The sequence below is a fragment of the Lissotriton helveticus genome, chromosome 5_1 (assembly GCF_964261635.1).
Source record: "Lissotriton helveticus chromosome 5_1, aLisHel1.1, whole genome shotgun sequence".
In the NCBI taxonomy this organism is placed as follows: Eukaryota; Metazoa; Chordata; class Amphibia; order Caudata; family Salamandridae; genus Lissotriton; species Lissotriton helveticus.
This window is the reverse complement of record NC_136065.1, coordinates 366,051,468-366,072,345: the sequence shown is the minus strand read 5'-3', so window position 1 is coordinate 366,072,345 and position 20,878 is coordinate 366,051,468.

Genomic DNA, 20,878 nt, shown 5'->3' with positions numbered 1-20,878 from the left:
AGTACCCATAGAATTGTGTTCACTAAGCACCAGTTTAGATGATTTCTCATTTCAAAAAAAGTATATTATTTATGTTTGCGTGTTTCATTTTTTTTGTGATTGGTTGTGTTTGCTTGTGTATTTTCAAAACATCTATAAAGGTGGTAATTGAGCGTGAAGTGTTTTAATTGTTAGGGGCTGAAGTCTGTACATATTACGACATACGTAATTTATAGAATTCTTTCATTGTCAAACATTCCCTTAGTGGTTCAGAGTTGATGTTCTGAAGTGAAAAATATTTTTGTTGATTTATTGTCCTCAAAATCTTACAAGCATCTCTAGTTTGTGCTTAGCTATTTTGTTTTCTGGTAAGTTGTGTTTGTTGCTGCACTGTTGGGCTGGTATTGTTGTTATTAAACTCTGCTCTTCCTTCTGTCTGTTCATGTGAGTCTTGTGTTTGAGGGCTGTCAGGCTGTACACCTGTGTTATGAATCTGGGTATTGGTAAGGTATAGGAGAAAAACGTACAGGCTGTGGGGAAAAGAAGAAGGATTACATGTGTTCTGTTCAAACACTATGTACCATCTAGAGATATCTAATATATGTTGACATTAGGGCTGGGCTTGTCGACCTATCAAAAAGGAAAAGTGAGATACCTTTGAGGTATATTTGCATCTAATCAATGAAAGTGGTAACCTGCAGAAATATTACTATTTAGTGGGCTGGTAATATGAGTTCTAAATGTTAAAAACAGCAACAGAATGAGTTGGTGTTCGACCTGGCCCTCTAAGCCAGGTCACCCCAGATTTTTGCCTTCCTTCACTGAACACAGTTATGTTGGCTTTTAGGACTCTGTGCACATTGCTCCTGCTAATCACTGGTAAACGGATTGTGCGTTCCCTTTAAAACAGGGTAAAATTAGCCTACTCCTGACTGGTACATTTAATTTACTTGTAAAAACCCTAGTACTTGGTACTAAATTTACCCGCTGCCTGTAAATTAAAATGTTACTAGTGGGCTGCAGCACTCATTGTGCCCCCTTCTCCCCAACTAAGGTAGCGCTGCAAAACATATCTTACGTCTGCCACTAAATCTGTAGTGCCATTTTTATCTAAACTGCCATTTCAACCAGGCACATCATGCCTTTTGCTAGGCCTAAGCATTCCTGTTTAATACTTATAAGTCACCCCTAAGGCAATCCCTAATAGCTCATAGGGCAGGGTGCAGTGTATTTAGAAAGTAGCAAAGGCTTACTTAAGTTTTACATGCCCTGATAATGAGAATATCTTAAAGGCATGATTCACTGTCTCCCCTTTGTCACCCTGGACAGTTTTGAGCCAAATATAGGAAAGAGTGAAATTTAGACTAATGGGACATCCCTCACCTGCAGACTGGCACTGAAAATAAAAGTGGTACATTCAAAACCTCTCATCAGAACATTCCTTGACCTGTGGAAGATTAGGAAAAAGAACTGTCCTGCTATTTGAAGATGGAAATTGGACCTGCTTGACTTGAGCTCAGGCTCCATGGAAGTGACTCCAAGAGTCAGTTGACTGACCTCCTGTTTGAGATACAGGGACAAGGCAACCTTCCAGGGGCCTCCCTGCAACTGCAAAGCTGACCAGAACCAACTGGGCCAGCCTGAGCCCTGCTGCTGGCCTCTGCTGGAGTGAACTCTGATCCCCAATGGTGCCCATCCAAGTCATGGACCCTTGGCTAGAATCAGAGTGTTCCCTTCTTGTCTGAAATCACAAGTCCTGAGTCCTAGGTGAAGATTCTGAAGTTTTTGGCCACTGTGCGACTGCCAATGGACTCCTCATGTCACCTGACAACCATCTGCAATGCCTGCCAAGGTGAATCTCCTGCGACGACCTGCTCTTCATGTCAGCTCCTAGATCCAGCACCACGCAAACAAATGATGGTTGGAATGCTGATTGAATCAAGCATTGACCCCCACTGAAGAGATCTGGGTTAAATTCATCTTTATTTTGCTCCCCATGCCATCTCAGTTTAGACACAGCCATATACAAAACAGTCTTGACCCTGCTTTTCATGGGAACAGTCCCGTCGAATGACCAAGCCAGGCCATCTTTGGACCAGAAACAAGCATCCTAGTATCGGCTAAGGGGTATCACCCCTCGTTAGCCAGGCTAGCTTCAATCCAGTGGCACAGAGTGCAAGGGACCCATGCCTGGGCATACCCATCCTACTTACGGAGATAAGTTCTACGCAAACAAATGATGGCTGGAAGGCTGAATTAGTCTAAATCCATTGTTCCTTTGCTCACCATGGCACCCCAGCTTAGACCCAGCCATATACAAATCAGACTTGATCCTACTCCTCATGGAAACAGTCTAGCCCGAACTTGCTAAATTTAGTGCAATTCTGTTCAGGAGTTCGGGCTGTAGGCTTGTCTAAAGTTTCCTATTTAAATGAACATGGAAAAAATTGATTTTGGAACCCTCCTTTTTTCTCGGCCCCCACTTGATGATTCACCCGAAACCTTTCAAGACAGGAGCTGAACGGAGCACCTCATTAGTTTTGAAAATGTTGCGATGATTCATCAAAGGACGCCAAATATATTGTAAAAAAAAACCAAAGAAATTTCAGCCCCAGCATGCATCTGCGTGGTTGAATTGTGCGCAGGACACCTGAACATTGTTGGGCTGAGGAGGGGCGATAGACCACCTGATGGTGAGTGGCCACGATATTTAAATCTGTGCATTTGGCCCCCCTGGAAGAAGAAGCCATTGAAACCGGCACTGATGAAGCCATTTGAAGGCTGAAACGCGTTTGCCTAAGCGTTTCATGGACCTCACTTACTTGCGACAAACAAGAGCTATTAAAGCCTTTTTAATCCCCGGAGCTGTATCGTCCCTTTTTCCCTACCTGGGAGAAAGTTTTGGTGTCTATGTTTTGCCAGCAAGCAGGTGCTGGCTGACAACCGCTCTCTCAGTCTGGAGCAATGCTGAGAGCCTGTGAAGTCTGGTAACTGCATGAAACTGCAACGCGTCACCCCCCATACTTTGGGAGAGAGGAGGCAACAATGTTTGCCTGAGAAGGGGACATAGGAAGGCAAAATCATTCCAGGTACTAGTGGAAGCGTTGGGATCCTTAGCCAACAAGTTGGGACTTCACATGTTGTTAGGAGATGCCCCGTCACTGAATGGGCTTCCTCTGAGTACTCCCAGCCCCAGAATGCATCTGCCTGGTTGGTTTGAGCGCAGGACCCCTGAACATCGTTGGGTTGAGGAGGGGCGATAGACCACCTGGTGGGGAGTGGCCATGATATTTAAATCTGTGCGTTTGGCCCCCTTGGAAGAAGGAGACATTGAAACCAGCACTGATGAAGTTATTTGAAGGCTGAAACGCGTTTGCCTAAGCGTTTCATGGACCTCACTTACTTGCGCAAAACAAGAGCTATTAAAGCCTTTTTAATCCCCAGAGCTGTGTCGTCCCTTTTTTCCTACCTGGGAGAAAGTTTTGGTGTCTATGTTTCGCCAGCAAGCAGGCGCTGGCTGACGACCGCCCTCTCGGTCTGAAGCAATGCTGAGAGCCTGTGAACTGTGGTAGCTGCAAGAAACTGCAGCGCGTCGCTCCCCCATACTTTAGGAGAAAGGAGGCAACACTGTTTGCCTGAGAAGGGGACATAGGAAGGCAAAATCATTCCAGGTACCTGTGGTGGTGTTGAGATACTTAGCCAACCATTTGGGACTTTACCTGTTGTTAGGAGATGCCCCGTCACTGAATGGGCTTCCTCTGAGAACTCCCAGCCCCAGCATGCATCTGCCTGGTTGGTTTGAGCGCAGGGCACCTGAACATCATTGGGCTGAGGAGGAGCGAGAGACCACCTGATGGGGAGTAGCCACGATATTCCAATCTGTGCGTTTGTCCCCCCTGGAAGAAGGAGCCATTGAAACCGGTATTGATTAAGCAATTTGAAGGCTGAAACGCGTCTGCCTAAGCGTTTCATGGACCTCACCTACTTGCGCAAAACAAGAGCTATCACAGCCATTTTAATCCCCGGAGCTGTGTCGTCCCTTTTTCCCTACCTGGTAGAACGTTTTGGTGTCTATGTTTTGCCGGCAAGCAGGCGCTGGCTGACGACCACCCTCTCGGTCTGGAGCAACGCTGAGAGCCTGTGAACTCTGGTAGCGCATGAAACTGCAATGCGTCGCCCCCCATTGCCTGAGAAGGGGTCATAGGAAGGCAAAATCATTCCAGGTACCTGTGGCGGCTTTGGGATCCCTAGCCAACCAGTTGGGACTTCACATGTTGTTAGGAGATGCCCCGTCGGATATATGATTAAACAACTACTCCCTGAACAACGAATTCCTTAACCACGAATTCTAAACAACGAGTAATGCCAAACCATTAAATCTTTTACAGCGAGTACCTAAACCACGAAAAAAATATACGTTTTTACCCAATTACCCATTTACACCACTATGTTCTTTAAAATCGCATGTTTTTGACATTTAAAAAAAAAGAAATGTAATAATGCATGAATTTTTAAATAAACAAGTTTGGGGTTTATAATCCTTAAATCGTTAAGCCCCCTCTGCCCATCACATAAACCGCCAGCACGCATTGGCTGAGGCCAGAGCATTCCCTGCGACTCTATGCCCACGACGTGCTGCCAATCTGGAAGGATGAAAGCAGGCTGCAGCCCCGCGCTCGTCAGAGCCCACCAGCCTGGTGACTGCAGTGCTGAGCAAGTCATGCCAGTGGGGGGGAGAAGCATGTCGGGTTAGGGGGAGCAGAGGGGAGAGAAAACGGGTGCCCTGTACCCAGTCACCTCACATCATCCTCACATCCCACCAGTGGCAGATGTGTGCCACGCATTGTAACCTACTTAGCAGGCGTTTTCCACCGGTCCTGGTCCCCTGCCGAGTAAGTCATGCTAGGGGGCGAGGAGCATGTCAGGTCAGGGGGTGGCGAGGGGAGAGACACCCTGTACCCAGTCACCACACATCTCTGCAATCAAACCCCCTAAGCAGGCGTGTGCCACTGGCAGGATGAAGACAGACTGCAGACCTGCAATCGTCAGAGTCCAGAAAGTGGTTTTCTGTATACATAGCACGCAGGTGGTCAGTCAGGTTAAAACGTTGTTCTCACTAACTTTACAAAGGTCCACTGAAGACTTCAGAAAGTTGCAGAGTTGCAAAGTTTTATGTTTTCTCACATTTTGATGAAAACAACTTTTAGGTCGCAAAAAGTATTCAAATTAAGTACTGTTTTCACAAAACAAATCCGAGAGAAATTGAGGGACAGAAAAGTACAATAGACAACACATAGTGAGCTCATGCTTCGAACATGTATATTTATGCAAGTGAGTCCTAATGATGTGTGCACACAACTTGTGTGCACATCCCAGTGTATGGGCACACCCTCTGGTTCTACAAAATATGAGTAGACTCCTCTGACTTTCACAGTTTTTTTATTGTTTCATAGTTTGAACCTTTAGTGAAAATGGATTCTTTTCATCAAATTCAATTGGCTTTCTCCATAATTAAATCAAATCAACATGGCTCCAATGCATTTCGGGCCAGGTGCCCTTTCTCAAGGAGCTCTAGGAACAAAGAACGAGCATCATTGTATTAAAGACATCAGAATATGGTAATTTGCATGGTTAAGTCAATGGTTCATCAAATCAAAATATAACGATTTAAACAATCACTAACAACGTGATTCAGGTACCGGTGAATACATACGTGCATGTGTGAAAAGAGAGGAAAGTAACCTGGTGTGATGAAAGCCCGAGTGTTTGAAAGAATATCAAGTGTTTACAAAAACAGACGGGGGCACCCGAGTGAGAGAACGACTTGCGGTCATGCCAAAAATAAGAAAAGCTGAAAGCTGAGCTCACGTTTGTTGCCAGCGTTCGTAGAAGCTGAAAGAAGTAAAACGGGGATGTTAGGAACATGAGCCGTGAAATACGGGTCGCATTTAGGTTCAGGAGCTCGAAAGAGTCTCCGTCGGGCTTACCGGCATTTGATTTGAAGTCGGGACTGAGGGGTCTCCGTACGTGTGGCTGGACACGACTGACCGCGGGGGGAGTGTGGTTTTATTACGCGTTAGCGTGATATCAACATAATGGTAGGACTAGGGTTCTGACAGGTGAAATAACAATAAACGACGGACATCAAGTGAGAGAAAAAAACGTGTCGGACATCTTAGAACGGTATGAGCGGATGGAAAAGGTGTGAGGAAAGAAGGTGTGACATAGCGTCAAATGGTGACAGATGCTGGTGTAAATAACACGTTTCAAAAAGGAACATGAATAACATAGTAATCAAGTCGCATAACAAATGTATATAACGTGAAACATGAATGAACATTAATAACGTTATAATAATATCGCACATTGAGATATGTGTCCTTATGTACCACCAAGGTATTTTATAAAAAGCAACTCAGTTCAATACGGTCATTGAGACCAAATGGTTTATAAGACTGAAGGCGATAAATCCAGGCTGTTTCTTTTTGTAAAAGAAGTTTATTATTGTCTCTTCCTTCTTTTTTTTCTATGGTTTCTAGCACCATGAACTTTAACTGTGCCACGTTGTGGTTGTGTTCCATGAAGTGCGTGGCCACACTGGATTTTAACTGTTTCGTTATCATTAAAAACTTCCTTATTAAACTTCGTTTTTCTACAAAACGCTGTGCATTGCCTATACCATTTGTTTTTATTTATGCAAGTGTTCATTTTATTGGTTTGGGACTAGCAGAAAGGCTTGAAAGAAAAGTAAAGAAACAATAAATCTGAAAATAAAGTGAAAAAGCAATACGTGATAAACACATTTATTAGAGAAATCATGTTAGCATGATCTCGTCAGAGCCCATGTTTGCCAAGTACCGAGTGAGTCGTGTCAGAGGGGGTGCGGAGGTGTCAAGTCGTTGTTCAGGATATCTTTGCTAAGGATGTTGTGGTTAACTGATTGGTCGTTGTTCGGGATTAGTGGTTCAGGTCATTCGTTATTCAAACTTCATTGTTAAGGATGTTTCCCGCCCGTCACTGAATGGGCTTCCTCTGAGGACTCCCAGCCCCAGCATGCATCTGCCTGGTTGGTTTGAGCGCAGGACACCTGACATCGGTAGGCTGAGGAGGAGCGAGAGACCACCTGATGGGGAGTGGCCACGCTATTTAAATCTGTGCGTTTGGGCCCCCTGAAAGAAGGAGCCATTAAAACCAGCACTGATGAAGCCATTTGAAGGCTGAAACGTGTCTTCCTAAGCGTTTCTTGGACCTCACTTTTCCTGCACTACGCGTTAAGCGGAGATCACTGGGTTCCAAAAAACCCCACTTCGCGTTGCGTAACGGAGTTTTTTACCTCGTTCGCGATCGTCAACATCAAGTTGGCGAGCGCAAGCTTGGAAAATCAACAACCGGGAGAGATTTCTCAATGCAGGGGGCAACAGGTTTCTCTTTGCGAGTGGTCGCGAATGCTCGTGACAGCTCGCGTTGAGAAACTGTCCGTTCCCGTTGAGAAAGCTGGCGCTCGAGTAAAAATCTACTTGAGCGGCCTAAAAGGAAAGCAGGGACCACTTGCACTGTGCATGGTGCCGTTCGCAATGATTGTACAGTGCGGACACGCATCCGGCACTGTCCAATCACTGCGAACTGCATTTTTCTATCATACTCCGCCACTCGCGTAGCACTCCGTAGTGCGGCGGAGATTTGTTTGCAGTTCGCATAGTGCTGCATAGGGCAACTCCGCGAACTCCGCCAAGGTTTAGTGCAGAGGCATTAGGCAGCAAATAAAGCAAAGATATATCAAACAATGTTGGTATCAATAATACTTCATAATAAAAGCAACATTCCCTGTAAGCAGCAGAAAATAGTGGCCAGAAATTATTACAACATGCAAAAAGTGTGCAAATTGCACACTGCACACTTGGTTATTACAACCATTTTCAAATGGTTTAAAACATTGAAAACAAAATAGCAATACTCCACAAGAATTGAAAACAAATATAACTTGAAATTAGGAAACCCTCTCCATGATGTACATGGTTAATAAACAATGTCTGTTTTTTCATTAAAGTGTACAGAAAAGTGATGCATGAAATGTTTGAATTAATCTCATTCATTGGTAATTACTCGGTCCGCATCCCAATCCATCATTATTTTCCATACCCTGCCACTTCAGTTTGGATCCAACGATATGCAAATCACTCTTGACTCTGCTCCAATGAGAACAGGCTAAGTTCTCCCTGAACCGGAACCAAGCAACCCAGGACTGGTTTTGCTCTGGTTTGGGCTCATCAAATAGGTATAGTTTTGTTCCTGTGACACAGTGTATGTCCAGACATGGTTTCAGTGACACTGTGCCACTGGAACAAAGCTTTACCTGAATTTGAAAGCTGTGGGCATTCCCATATTGAGCAACTATAACCCTTTCTGCATTTTACTTAAGGATCATCCTCCTTCTATTGTTTATTGGAATTTTCCACACACCAGGATTCTCAACTCATCTTCCAACCTCTCCAGATTCTGTGTGTGTGACATCATCAGACATTGCCAAGGAGCAGAAATAGAAACATAACAAGCAGATGGTTGCTGATAGTGTCATAACGGCTCCATTAGTGCTGCCTAGGAAACTGAGGCTGAAAGTTCTAGATCTCTGGCACAGTGGTCACTTTCCTTGGAGACTTGGAAGGAGGAGGTTGGAGCTGTGCTAGCTTGTGAGAGCTGCAATTTCTTTAAACACTGAAACTTTTTAATGAGCTTGAATACTACTACAACTGGTAAGGTCATTTATGTGTTAGAATGCTTGACTGAGGGTCTTATTTAGAGGTTTGTGGATGGGATACTCAGTCAAAATGTGACAGAAACTTCTTACCCTATGTTACATGTGCTTTAGATTATGATACACTTGGAATTTGATGGATGGGATGTTTGTTATGTTTAGAATCTAAATCATTATGTTAATATTAAACTTAAGTAGAATATAGACATTGTTCTACCTCTAAAGGCCTGTGTATTTTCAGAATTCATGCGCACTTACATAAACACACACACATGCTGGGGAAAAATGATGAAACTTTACTTTAAGTTCAGGGACTAGTGTTTATGCATTAGGGGAATAGATGTGAGGGTATGGGGTAAAAAAAATTGGTTTTAGGTTAGAGGTTTAGGGTATAATAGTTAAGATTTTGAGGTACAGATTTAAGTGTTAAGGGGTTTGGGTATAATGTTAAGGAGTGAAAAGGTTAGGAGTGAAGGTTATGACGGTTATAGGTGCTAGGGTTTAATATTGTGAGACATACGGTATTAGGATTGACACATTTGGGTGTAGGGTTAATGGATTAAGGGAGTAGAGATTGACACATTGAGTATAAAGTATAGGGCCTAAGGGGATGACTTAAGTATTTCAGGAATCTTTTTAAGGTTATGGTGAAGAGGGTTCAAATTGTGGGTTTCGGATTAAAGAAACCCTGCTATTATATTTATTGAATAATATAGAGGAACATGTTTTACATATGAGGTATGCTAATTAGTATTTCTAGAAATTATATTAATCTGTATGAAAAATATTCAGGTTTACTTTCCACAGTAACATTGCACTCAATTTATTTCAATGGAACACACATGACTTTCCAGGCATCTATTTCTCAGTAAACAATATGAACTATCTAGGTACACAAACACATACACTCAAACACACACCTCTTGAGTATGTAGTTTTATTGTTAGCTATAATAATTCCTACGACAATCATAGATGTCTCTCTTATCCTCTTCTTTCTTAGCTTTAAACTAAGTACCCATAGAATTTAGTTTACTAAGCACCATTTTAGATGATTTCTCATTTCAAAAAAAGGATATTATTTATGTTTGCAAGTTTAATTTTTGGGCGATTGGTTGTGTTTGCTTGTGTATTTTCAAAACATCTATAAAGGTGGTAATTGAGCGTGAAGAGTTTTAATTGTTAGTGGCTGAAGTCTGTACATATTACGACATACCTAATTTATAGAATTCTTTCATTGTCAAATATTCCCTTAGTGGTTCAGAGTTGATGTTCTGAAGTGAAAAATACTTTTGTTGATTTATTGTCTTCAAAATTTTACAGGCATCTCTAGTTTTTGCTTAGCTATTTTATTTTCTGGTAAGTTGCGTTTGTTGCTGCACTGTTGGGTTGGTATTGTTGTTATTAAACTCAGCTCTTTCTTCTGTCTTTTCATTTAAGTCTTGTGTTTGAGGGCTGTCAGGCTGTACACCCAAGTTATGAACCTGGGTATTGGTAAGGTATAGGAGAAAAACGTATAGGCTGTGGGGAAAAGAAGAAGGATTACTTGTGTTCTGTTCAAACACTATTTACCATCTAGAGATATCTAATATATGTTGTCATTAGGGCTGGGCTTGTCGACCTATAAAATAGGAAAAGGTGAGATACCAATGAGGTATATCTGCATCTAAACAATGTCAGTGGTGATGGATTCACTATCTCTTGGTCACCCTTACAACCTGCAGAAATATTACTATTTAGTGGGCTGGTAATATGAGTTCTAAATGTTAAAAGTAGCAACAGAATAAGTTGGTGTTCGACCTGGCCCTCTAAGCCCGGTCACCCCAGATTTTTGCTTTCCTTCGCTGAACACAGTTATGTTGGCTTTTAGGACTCTGTGCACATTGCTCCTGCTAATCACTGGTAAAATAATTGTGCTTTACCTGTAAAGCAGGGTAAAATTGGCATACACCTGATTGATTCATTTAATTTACTTGTAAAACCCTAGTACATGGTACTAAATGTACCCACTGCCTGTAAATTAAATGGTACTAGTGGGCTGCAGCACTCATTGTGCCCCCCTCCTCCCCACTAAGGCAGCACTGCAAAACATATCTTTTAAGTCTGCCACTAAATTTGTAGTACAGTTTTTAACTAAACTGCCATTTCATCCAGGCACAACATGCCTTTTGCTAGGCCTAAGCATTCCTGTTTAATACTTATAAGTCACCCTTAAGGCGAGCGCTAATAGCTCATAGGGCAGGGTGCAGTGTATTTAAAAAGTAGCAAAGGTTTACTTCAGTTTTACAAGCCCTGATAATGAGAATATCTTAAAGGCATGATTCACTGTCTCCCCTTTGTCATCCTGGTCAGTTTTGAGCCAAATATAGGAAAGAGTGAAATGTAGACAAATGGGAAATCCCTCACCTGCAGACTGGCACTGAAAAGAAAAGTGGTACCTTCAAAACCTCTCATCAGAACATTCCTTGACCTATGGAAGATTAGGAAGAAGAACTGTCCTGCTATTTGAAGATGGAATATTGGACCTGCTTGACTTGAGCTCAAGGCTCCATGGAAGTGACTCCAAGAGTAAGTTGAGTGACCACCTGTTTGAGCTACAGGGACAAGGCAACCTTCCAGGGGCCTCCCTGCAACTGCAAAGCTGACCAGCACCAACTGGGCCTGCCTGAGCCCTGCTGCTGGCCTCTGCTGGAGTGAACTCTGATCCCCAATAGGCACCCATCCAAGTCATGGACGCTTGGCTAGCATCAGAGTGTTCCCTTCTTGTCTGAAACCACAAGTCCTGAGTCCCAGGTGAAGATTCAGAAGTTTTTGGCCACTGTGCGACTCCGAATGGACTCCTCATGTCACCCGACAACCAGCAGCAATGTCTGCCAACGTGAATCTCCTGTGACGACCTGCTCTTCATGTCCGCTCCTAAATCCAGCACCATGCAAACAAACGATGGATGGAATGCTGAATGAATCAAGCATTGATGCCCACTCAAGAGATCTGGGTTAAATTCATCTTTATTTTGCTCTCCATGCCATCCCAGTTTAGACACAGCCATATGCAAAACCGTCTTGACCCTGCTTTTCATGGGAACAGTCCAGTCAAATGGCTAAGCCAGGCCATCCTTGCACCAGAAACAAGCATCCTAGGATCGGCTTTGGGGTATCACCCCTTGTCAGCCAGGCTAGCTTCAATCCAGTGGCACAGTGTGCAAGGGACCCATGCCTGGGCATACCTATCCCACTTATGGAGAAAAGTGCTATGCAAACAAATGATGGATGGAATGCTGAATTAATCAAACATTCATCCCCAGTCAAGAGATCTGGGTTAAACCCATTGTTCCTTTGCTCACCATGCCACCCCAGCTGAGACCCAGCTATATACAAATGAGTCTTGATCCTGCTTCTCAAGGAAACAGTCCAACCCGAACTGTCAATCAAGACCTTCTCTGGACCAGAAGCAAGCATCCTAGGACCGGTTTCAGGGCATCTCCCCTCATCAGCCAAGCTCGCTGGAATCCAGTGGCACATTCAGCAAGGAACACACATCTGAGCTTACTCATCGCATTTAATGTGAAAAGTGCAGAGCAAACAAATGATGGACGGAATGCTGAATGAATCAAATATTGACCCCTAGTCAAGTGATCTTGGTTATATCCATCGTTTTTGTGCTCACTATGCCATCCCAGTTTAGACCAAGCCAAATGCAAAACAGTCTTGACCCTGCTTCTCATGGTAACAGTCTAGATCAAACGGAAAAGCCAGGCCATACTTGGACCAGACACATGCATCCTAGGACCGATTTCGGAGTATCACCCCTCATCAGCCATGCTAGTTTCAATCCAGTGCGACAGTGAGCAAGGGACCCATGTCTGGGCATACCTGTCCCACTTAGGGTGAAAAGTGCTATGCAAACAAATGATGGCTAGAGAGCTGAATTAATCAAACATTCATCCCCAGTCAAGAGATCCGGGTTAAATCCATTGTTCCTTTGCTCACCATGCCACCCCAGCATAGAACCAACCATATTCAAATCAGTCTTGATCCTGCTCCTCATGGAAACAGTCCAGCCCGAACTGTCAAGCAAGGCCTTCTCTGGACCAGAAGCAAGCATTCTAGTGCTATGCAAACAAATGATGGCTAGAATGCTGAATTAATCAAACATTCATCCCCAGTCAAGAGATCCGGGTTAAATCCATTGTTCCTTTGCTCACCATGCCACCCCAGCATAGACCCAACCATATTCAAATCAGTCTTGATCCTGCTCCTCATGGAAACAGTCCAGCACAAACTGTCAAGCAAGGCCTTCTCTGGACCAGAAGCAAGCATTCTAGGACCGGTTTTGGGGCATTACTCCTCATCAGCCAAGCTAGCTTGAATCCAGTGGCACAGTCAGCAAGGAACACACATCTGAGCTTACTCATCCCACTTAACGTAAAAAGTGCAGAGCAAACAAATGATGGACGGAATGCTGAATGAATCAAATATTGACCCCCCCAGTCAAGTGATCTGGGTTATAGCCATCGTTATTGTGCTCATTAAGCCATCCCAGTTTAGACCAAGCCAAATGCAAAACAGTCTTGACCCTGCTTCTCATGGTAACAGTCTAGACCGAACTGAAAAGCCAGGCCAAGAAACCCACGTCTGGGCATACCCATCCCACTTAGGGTGAAAATTGCTATGCAAGCAAATGATGGAAGGAATGCTGAATGAATCAAACATTCATCCCCAGTTGAGAAATCTGGGTTAAACACATTGCTCTTTTGCTCTCCATGCCATCCCAGTTTAGAACCAGCCATATACAAATCAGTGTTGATCCTGCTTCTCATGGGAACAGTCCAGCCTGTACTGTCAAGCAAGGCCTTCCTTGGACCAGAAAAAAGTATCATAGGACCAATTTCAGAGCATCACACGTGATCAGCTAGGCTAGCTTAAATCCAGTGGCACAGTCAGTAAAGGACACACATCTAGGCTTACTCATCCCACTTACGGTAAAAAGTGCTCAGCAAACAAATGATGGACGGACTGCTGAATGAATCAAATATTCACTCCCAGTCAAGATAACCAGCACCAACACAGTAGACTGCAATGACTGCCAAAGAGAAGCTCTTGCAACATTGATAGATTTGGGATTTGTCTTGCATTGTGTTATCACTTTATTACTTTGTTTGCGTGCTGCATAAGTATTATACACATTAACCCTATCTTAAGCATAAGTGATCTTGTGCCAAGGCACCAGAGGGTAAACACAGGTTTACTTAGTGACTTTTGTGGTTAACCAGACAAGGATTATGTTTATTACTTGAGTGGTGCTTCCACCCCTCTCAACCAGTTTCTAACGCTTGGTCAGTTTAAATTAATTGTTTATGAATGAAGCCAAAGCAGAGTTATCAGCACATTCCTGGATAGCCTCTCAGGTGCCAGGATTTCTTTTAAATGAGCCCACATGGATGACCTCAGAATGAATCTATCCTTTGTGGCAGAGGGGCCAGAGACGCAGGGTTTTCAATTATCTCTATTCAGACCTTTTCAAATGATTCTGCTAATGGTGCTTCAATCAGACATTTTAACATAACACTCTTAGGCTAAACAAGACCATAGGAATTTCATGTGCACCTTACAACAGAAAGTCATTGCAACAAAGTGCCATCATCAATTGTATATTTCCCCCAAAATAATTTAGCTATAAAGGACACTTTACAGATCTTCAAATTTAAGTTGAACCACAAAGGGCCATCACCCTTTACATGTTGTTTTGTTCCTATTAGCGGAATAATATTTATAGTGAAATTATCAGTTTAACCCACTAATACATTTTGAAGCTGATTATTGAATTAGATCTCTTGCAATTTCTCATGCATCAACGAAACATTTCAGACTAGCGATCATTTAACACAACTGCCATGTTTTGCACGCAGGGGTCCTAGGTAGCATCAAATAGATGATGAGATGGAAGCTTGAGTTGTCTATGATCAGGACTGGACTCAGAACCAAAACCAGCCCCGGCAAAGTGCTCAGCGGGCCGCCTGGGTAGTTAGGGGTGCGATCGAGCTGTTTGCCAGTGCCGGTTTCGGCCGATTTTGTTACAGGGTCCGATATTGTAGCTATACTGCAAAAATGACCCTGTAACAAAAACAACACCCCACAGGCCAAAAACCATCCCCCACCCTTGCGGCCCACCGGGGAAAAGCCTGGTGCCCGCTACAGTCTAGGCCTGTCTATGATGCAGCTCAGAGCCCTGAGGCAAAAGACATTGCCTTACTCACTGAAAAGCCTGGTATTTTGCCTCCCACCACACCTCCCTTTAAATCTTTCTCCTGCCAAAATATAAAAAAATTATTCCTGGCCTCTGTCTACCCTGCCACATTTCTCTCTAGAGCATTCCTTTCCTTCCTTGGTCCATGTTGTGCTCTCTGCTCTCCCTCCAATGCTGACAGGCTCTCTGAGAGCCATGGCAGGATGACCTGGAACTGATTTATCAGTTTGCAACAGTGTGAAACAACTTTCTTCTGCCAGTTTTTCTATGTCATAGCAATAACAGGATTTGGAATTCGGTATTCATGCTCATGGCTCTCCCTGATAGTCATACGTAGCAAAATATCAATGGCTTGTGAACAAGTCAAATAATAGACTAGATATTTCACAGTGTCAGGTCAGCGGTAAAATGTTTGAGTCTGGTGCGCAAGGCACAAACATTCATAGATATTTTGCACTTTCCTTTCAATTCACAAATGTGAAGATTCCTTTCTTTGAGAGTATTTACTTTCTGCACTTTCTGCTACTTGACTGACCATCCAACAGACACTATTATGGTGAATCTTCCAACCACTCCTGATTCTGTGTCGGTGACATCATTGGGCATTGCCAGGCTGCAGTGATAAAAACATAAGAAGCCTGGGATTGCTGATGATGTTACAATGGCTTTATTATTGGAACCTAGAACACTGAGGCTGAGGCTTCCTATGTTAGCTTGAGAAAAATTGTGATTTACTTCAACACGTATAGTGGGAGTCTGAACTACATGTGAGTCAGTTAGTACTTTGACTTATTACTTCACATGCGGTGAAATTAACCTTGAATAGAAGTAGAAACATTTCCCCTAAAAATGTATCTGACTTTTGGCAGTTCGATTCTTATGAGGGTTTTTACTATATGCAGCATGACTAAAACATGTAAAATCCACAACACAGACACCAACATTGGTTGAACAAAGCACATCATACCTGAAAAAAATAACATGACTCATAATGCAGGATGAATACCGATAAGTATGCAAATAATTTAAAAAAGTCAAATAAAATATCATGAAGTCATAGTAACAATTGATGTTAATATTCTGAACAACAGATCCTTAGTCCTTTGAATATTCAGTGCATAGCAAACTTGTAAACTACAATTATGAATGATGAGTACTCTACCAGCTCTTTCTGTGAGCTGTTAGCATCTGATTATCTGAGAAATCAGTGTTTGCTCCCAGTGTGCCATCACATCTGCTGACTGTGCTGCAAACCTTTGTAACTTGCAACTTTTTGAGAAATCTATACTTGAAACCAACTTTCACTTTGAGGATAAATGCAGCTTTAGCAACTCAGCAAATCCACTACCTCCGAATAAACAGTGCTTAGGTGTATCTCAAAATCTCAAGATTTTAGCATAAGACTTCCATATTCTTTTCACAGCTCATGGCTCTTATGCCCTCTCACAGTATTTGCTACCTTCCAGTCCTCACTACACCACACACATAGACCCTCACTGAATAACAACCCCCACGTGAGAAAGTCATCCTTTTGGCCCTGATCACCCCCATGTTTTGTTTGATACTGGTAGTAGCTGACTCTGATTGTGCCCTGGGCTCCGCTTACCAGACCCAGGACCAGTACTTTGCTTTAATGGTAGATGGTGGTTAGGTTCAATTACAATTGGCAATGACAGACTCCTGTAAGATTCAAACAACCTATAAGTTCCTAGTATATAATATGCCTGTGAGGTTTAGAGCCAAAGTAGATCTCCTGAAGTGCTTTTAAAGAAACATAAAGGCGTCCCCACTGGGAATGGACAGGTATTCGATGTCCAGATACAAGAGTAATCACTCGAGTGGAAACTATTTATCTGCAACACAGCATGCCATCAATTGGGCGGGAAAGGTAAAGGTACAATGATATATCCTAAGTTTCTTGTGGGGGGTTCAGAATTATGCTAGATGCCCCTGAACAAATTCACATTACTTGTAATAGTATGATACAAATTTCAAAATTAAAATTCAAATTTTTAGGAAACTAGAGAAAAACATTTTTTGTCAAAAAACATGCATAAATTCAAGAAAGAGAGATGTATTTTCCACACTAAATGTCTTGTAAAAATCTGTTACACTTTATTCTATCACAATAATTTCACATTATTACAATAATATTAAAACCACATGATCAAACATTTTAAAAAATTCCTTTAAAAAAACACAAAGAATCAAACAGTCGACGCGGCGTTTCGGTATTTCTGATGGTGAACCTTCCTCAGGACTGATTCTAAATGAATTTAAAAACATAAAGTTACCATACTTTTTTGGTACAGGTTAAACATACATCTCTCTTCTGTCTAAAACATATCATCCTATGTTTTCATCATATTTCATACTATACTTATATCTTTTATCATTTGTTCTCTACTGCTACCACAGGGTACTATACACTCTATGACAGATTTTTTTAGTATTTTTTTCACATGAAAATTGTCATTCTAATTACACATTCCTACTCCTGTTACAGAACTAATAGAGTTTACCTTCCCCTTGGACATCTTGTCCACTGCTGTTAATACTTTACTGACACATGGTGCAAGTATGTGTGTTAAGTTCTTATATTATTATATACCTTATTCATTGAAGATGTTATTCCTTCAATAAATGGTCATATTTTCTTCCCATGTGTAAAATATGGGTTTCGGGATCACGGACCGCTCAAGACCTGTTAAGGTTATGATGTCCCTGTATAGGATAAACAATATTCGATTTAATTATTTGTTTATACTTCTCTATGTTTATAGACTTATTGCCTTTGCATTCTGTGATCTAAAAGGTATACCTTGATAGTTGAAGGGATATACTCAATCTTCCATTTGGTTGTTGGGTCTAAACTCCATTTTTCTACCCTTCAAGTGTCTTTCTGTTGAATGGGGCAGAAAAGAATATAGAGTAAACTCATTTTTCTGACTATTAATTCGTTTATAGTTCAATAGTTCACATCCTTAGTCTATTAATGTAACTCGTTATATTGTAAGGTTTGCCGTATATTGGACCACCAGGAGGAGCCACCGTTTTGCGATTCCTGGTTGCCGTCTCTTTCCCCTTTATAATTTGGGTGTTGAGTATGAGTATGGTATCAAAGAAATGGTCCGTTTTAAATTCGGTCCGTTTTCATGTTCTAAATAAGTGGAAAGCAAATGTACACAATTGGAATTTTTTCAAATTTTGTTCATTAACATAACGATTTAGCTTCTCCCTTATTTGTATATTACCCTGAAACGAGTTTCTAGGGGTTTGTCTATTTCCTCTCCCCTTTTTTTAAAAAAAACTTTTTTCTTTTTTCTTTTTTACTGATATTAGGAAATGGCACCCGTCCAGCTATAGGCTAGGGGAACCGCTATGCGTAGTATTGCGTGGCCTGGTTTGTCATATCACTCACCCTGAATCTTTGAATCGGCCTCCCCGCTCCTTTTTCTCCTGGCAGTCAGTCCGTATGTTGCACAGTCGGTTTATCCCGAACTGAAAAGACACCGGCTTTCTGTTTCCTTGCGGTTTTAAACAAGCCCCCATCTCATTGGCTCACTGTTTTCTAGTCCCTCATTGGTTGGAGTGTAGCCAATCACCCTCCTGTTACTATGGCGATTGAACGCGTTTTGGTGCATTTCCGCGTTGTTTTTCTATTCGCTCCTGCGTTCTCATTTGATGTTTCTTATTGGTGCCTCACTCGTACGCGTTGTCTTGGGGATTTTCGTTGACATTTGGACCAATGGTTTACCGCGCCCAAAAATCACGGACTAAATTCCGGAGCCCCGTATTTGCCGTGGTTTGCAACTACACAATAGCTGCCTATGTTATGTAGTCTATACTTATTTAGATATTTATGGGCTATAATCCCTCATCCACGAATATAAGGAATGAGCGAACACATAAATTGATCAAATGTATAAGGCTGCACTCAGTCACTAAAAAGAAACTCCTGCATTGCTGGACAATGATGCTGAAGTGTGCACTGCTATGTTGCATGCTGTCATTTTAAAGGTAGCCCTGCTTTGCAGACTGTCTTCAAAATTAAATTATATGCAAATTCGACTTTGGAATTAAAGGTACTTTCACAGTAGTAATCTACCTTATTGTTACACATAGGTCACCACTGAGGCCTTCCCTACGTGTCCAAGGGGTAGGGTGCCATGTAGTTATAAGCAGGGACATTATGAAAGATTTTTTATAAGCCCTGGTAAGGGACACAAATGCCACATTTGTTTCCCCCATTGCAGATAATTAGATCCATGAGCTAACATCTGAATATTTTATTTAAGTATAATTATTAACAGAAGAGAGATAAAATATAATTTGTTGTATCAGAATGTTAGTTATGATAAATCCAACATATTGCCATTGTTGGATAACTATCACCGAAAATAAGTTATAAAACTTTCTTTCCTGTAAGCCAAAATCCACCCTTCCAGCTGCTCTCTCCTGATTGTCTAGCCTCTGCCAGGCAGAGCCATGCTGTCGTAATGAGGTGTGAAGTAGTGTCCTCCGGAGACAAAGGGTTTCCTGTGGGAGGAGAAGTGGAACTGCAGAAGGCAGGAGGTAGGCGGGGTGGTCAAACTGGTCTTCAAAGGGAAAATGTCACTTTAGGACCGCACATGCTCGCCCCCACATCCTATCACCCTGGCCACACAGGAGCCCTTGTAATTAGATTAAAGAGAGGGATTGAAGTGGAATGTTAGGGAATCTTAGCCACACCAGTGGGTAAGCTTAGCCTGGTCGAAACATCAAATGAGAGAATTTCTACATATTAGATTTTAAGTGATTAGTACTTTCAGAGACAAGAATATGCCACACTTTAGGGGAAGTGGTCATATACCTGGCTGTTTACTGCATACCATTGCTCGGAGGTACTCCCTACTTGATGCTCAGGAGCACAGCATAAACACAGAAGAGTTACCAACCAATCAGCCGTGGTCCGTGCAGGTAACAGCGGTGGGGAGGTGGGGCCGATTAATGGGGGATTTTGAGGGATGATGCAGAGGGAAAATTAAATAAATATAAAAGTTTCCCTCTGCATCGTCCCTTGAAATCCCCCTCACCCGGCCCCTTCCGCTGTTACCTGCACGTATCATGGTCGCAAGCAACAAGGATCTGCTGCTTGAAACTACAAAGAGAAGATGGACGCGCTGTTGGAAACCTGATCTGCACCCCAAAGCTCTGCACTCGGAAGTACTGCACCTGCTGCACATTCTGGGACTACAGCCCTATGGACTTTTCCCTCCTTCAGGAAGGATTAAGGAGTGAACTCCCTGCAAACTATGGGTTACTGAGCCTACCTGCATCCTTTCCTCCAATAGTTCCAATCCTGGAGTGCGTCCAGTGGACTTTTAGGGTTTGGCCAGGTGCATTATTGGAGTTGGAGTCCCAACATCCAAATGACCATCTAAGCGATTCTAGACCCCTGGATTGGTGCTGTGGACACTTTAAACCCTAAAGGAGACCTCCGAGGAGAAGATACAGAAGTTTGGTGAAGTTTGAGAACTTTTTGGTTAAAAGCTCCATCAGATAACTGACTCACCATTGAGAATCAACTGGATACCTTCAACTGCAACCCAGCCTTGATTTCAGGTACGTTCCACTAAAAGCTACAGGACTTTAGACTTCCAGGATTTGATAGGGATCTCACAGAAAACCAAGCAGACTACATTAACGCAAATCTGCCCTGAAGAAGAGCCTTGCTTAGAGGCTTCTCGTATAGTATATCAGCCTCAAACTTAGGCTTTGTCCCGATCAAGCGCAACAAGATGTCCCATTTTGGCACTATCATTTTTTAAGTTTAAGCACTAGAAAGTATTTATTCTTTTAAAATGTATATCTCCGGTTCTCTACATTGAACCTTTGTCATTTTGGTGTTTATTTGTTCAAA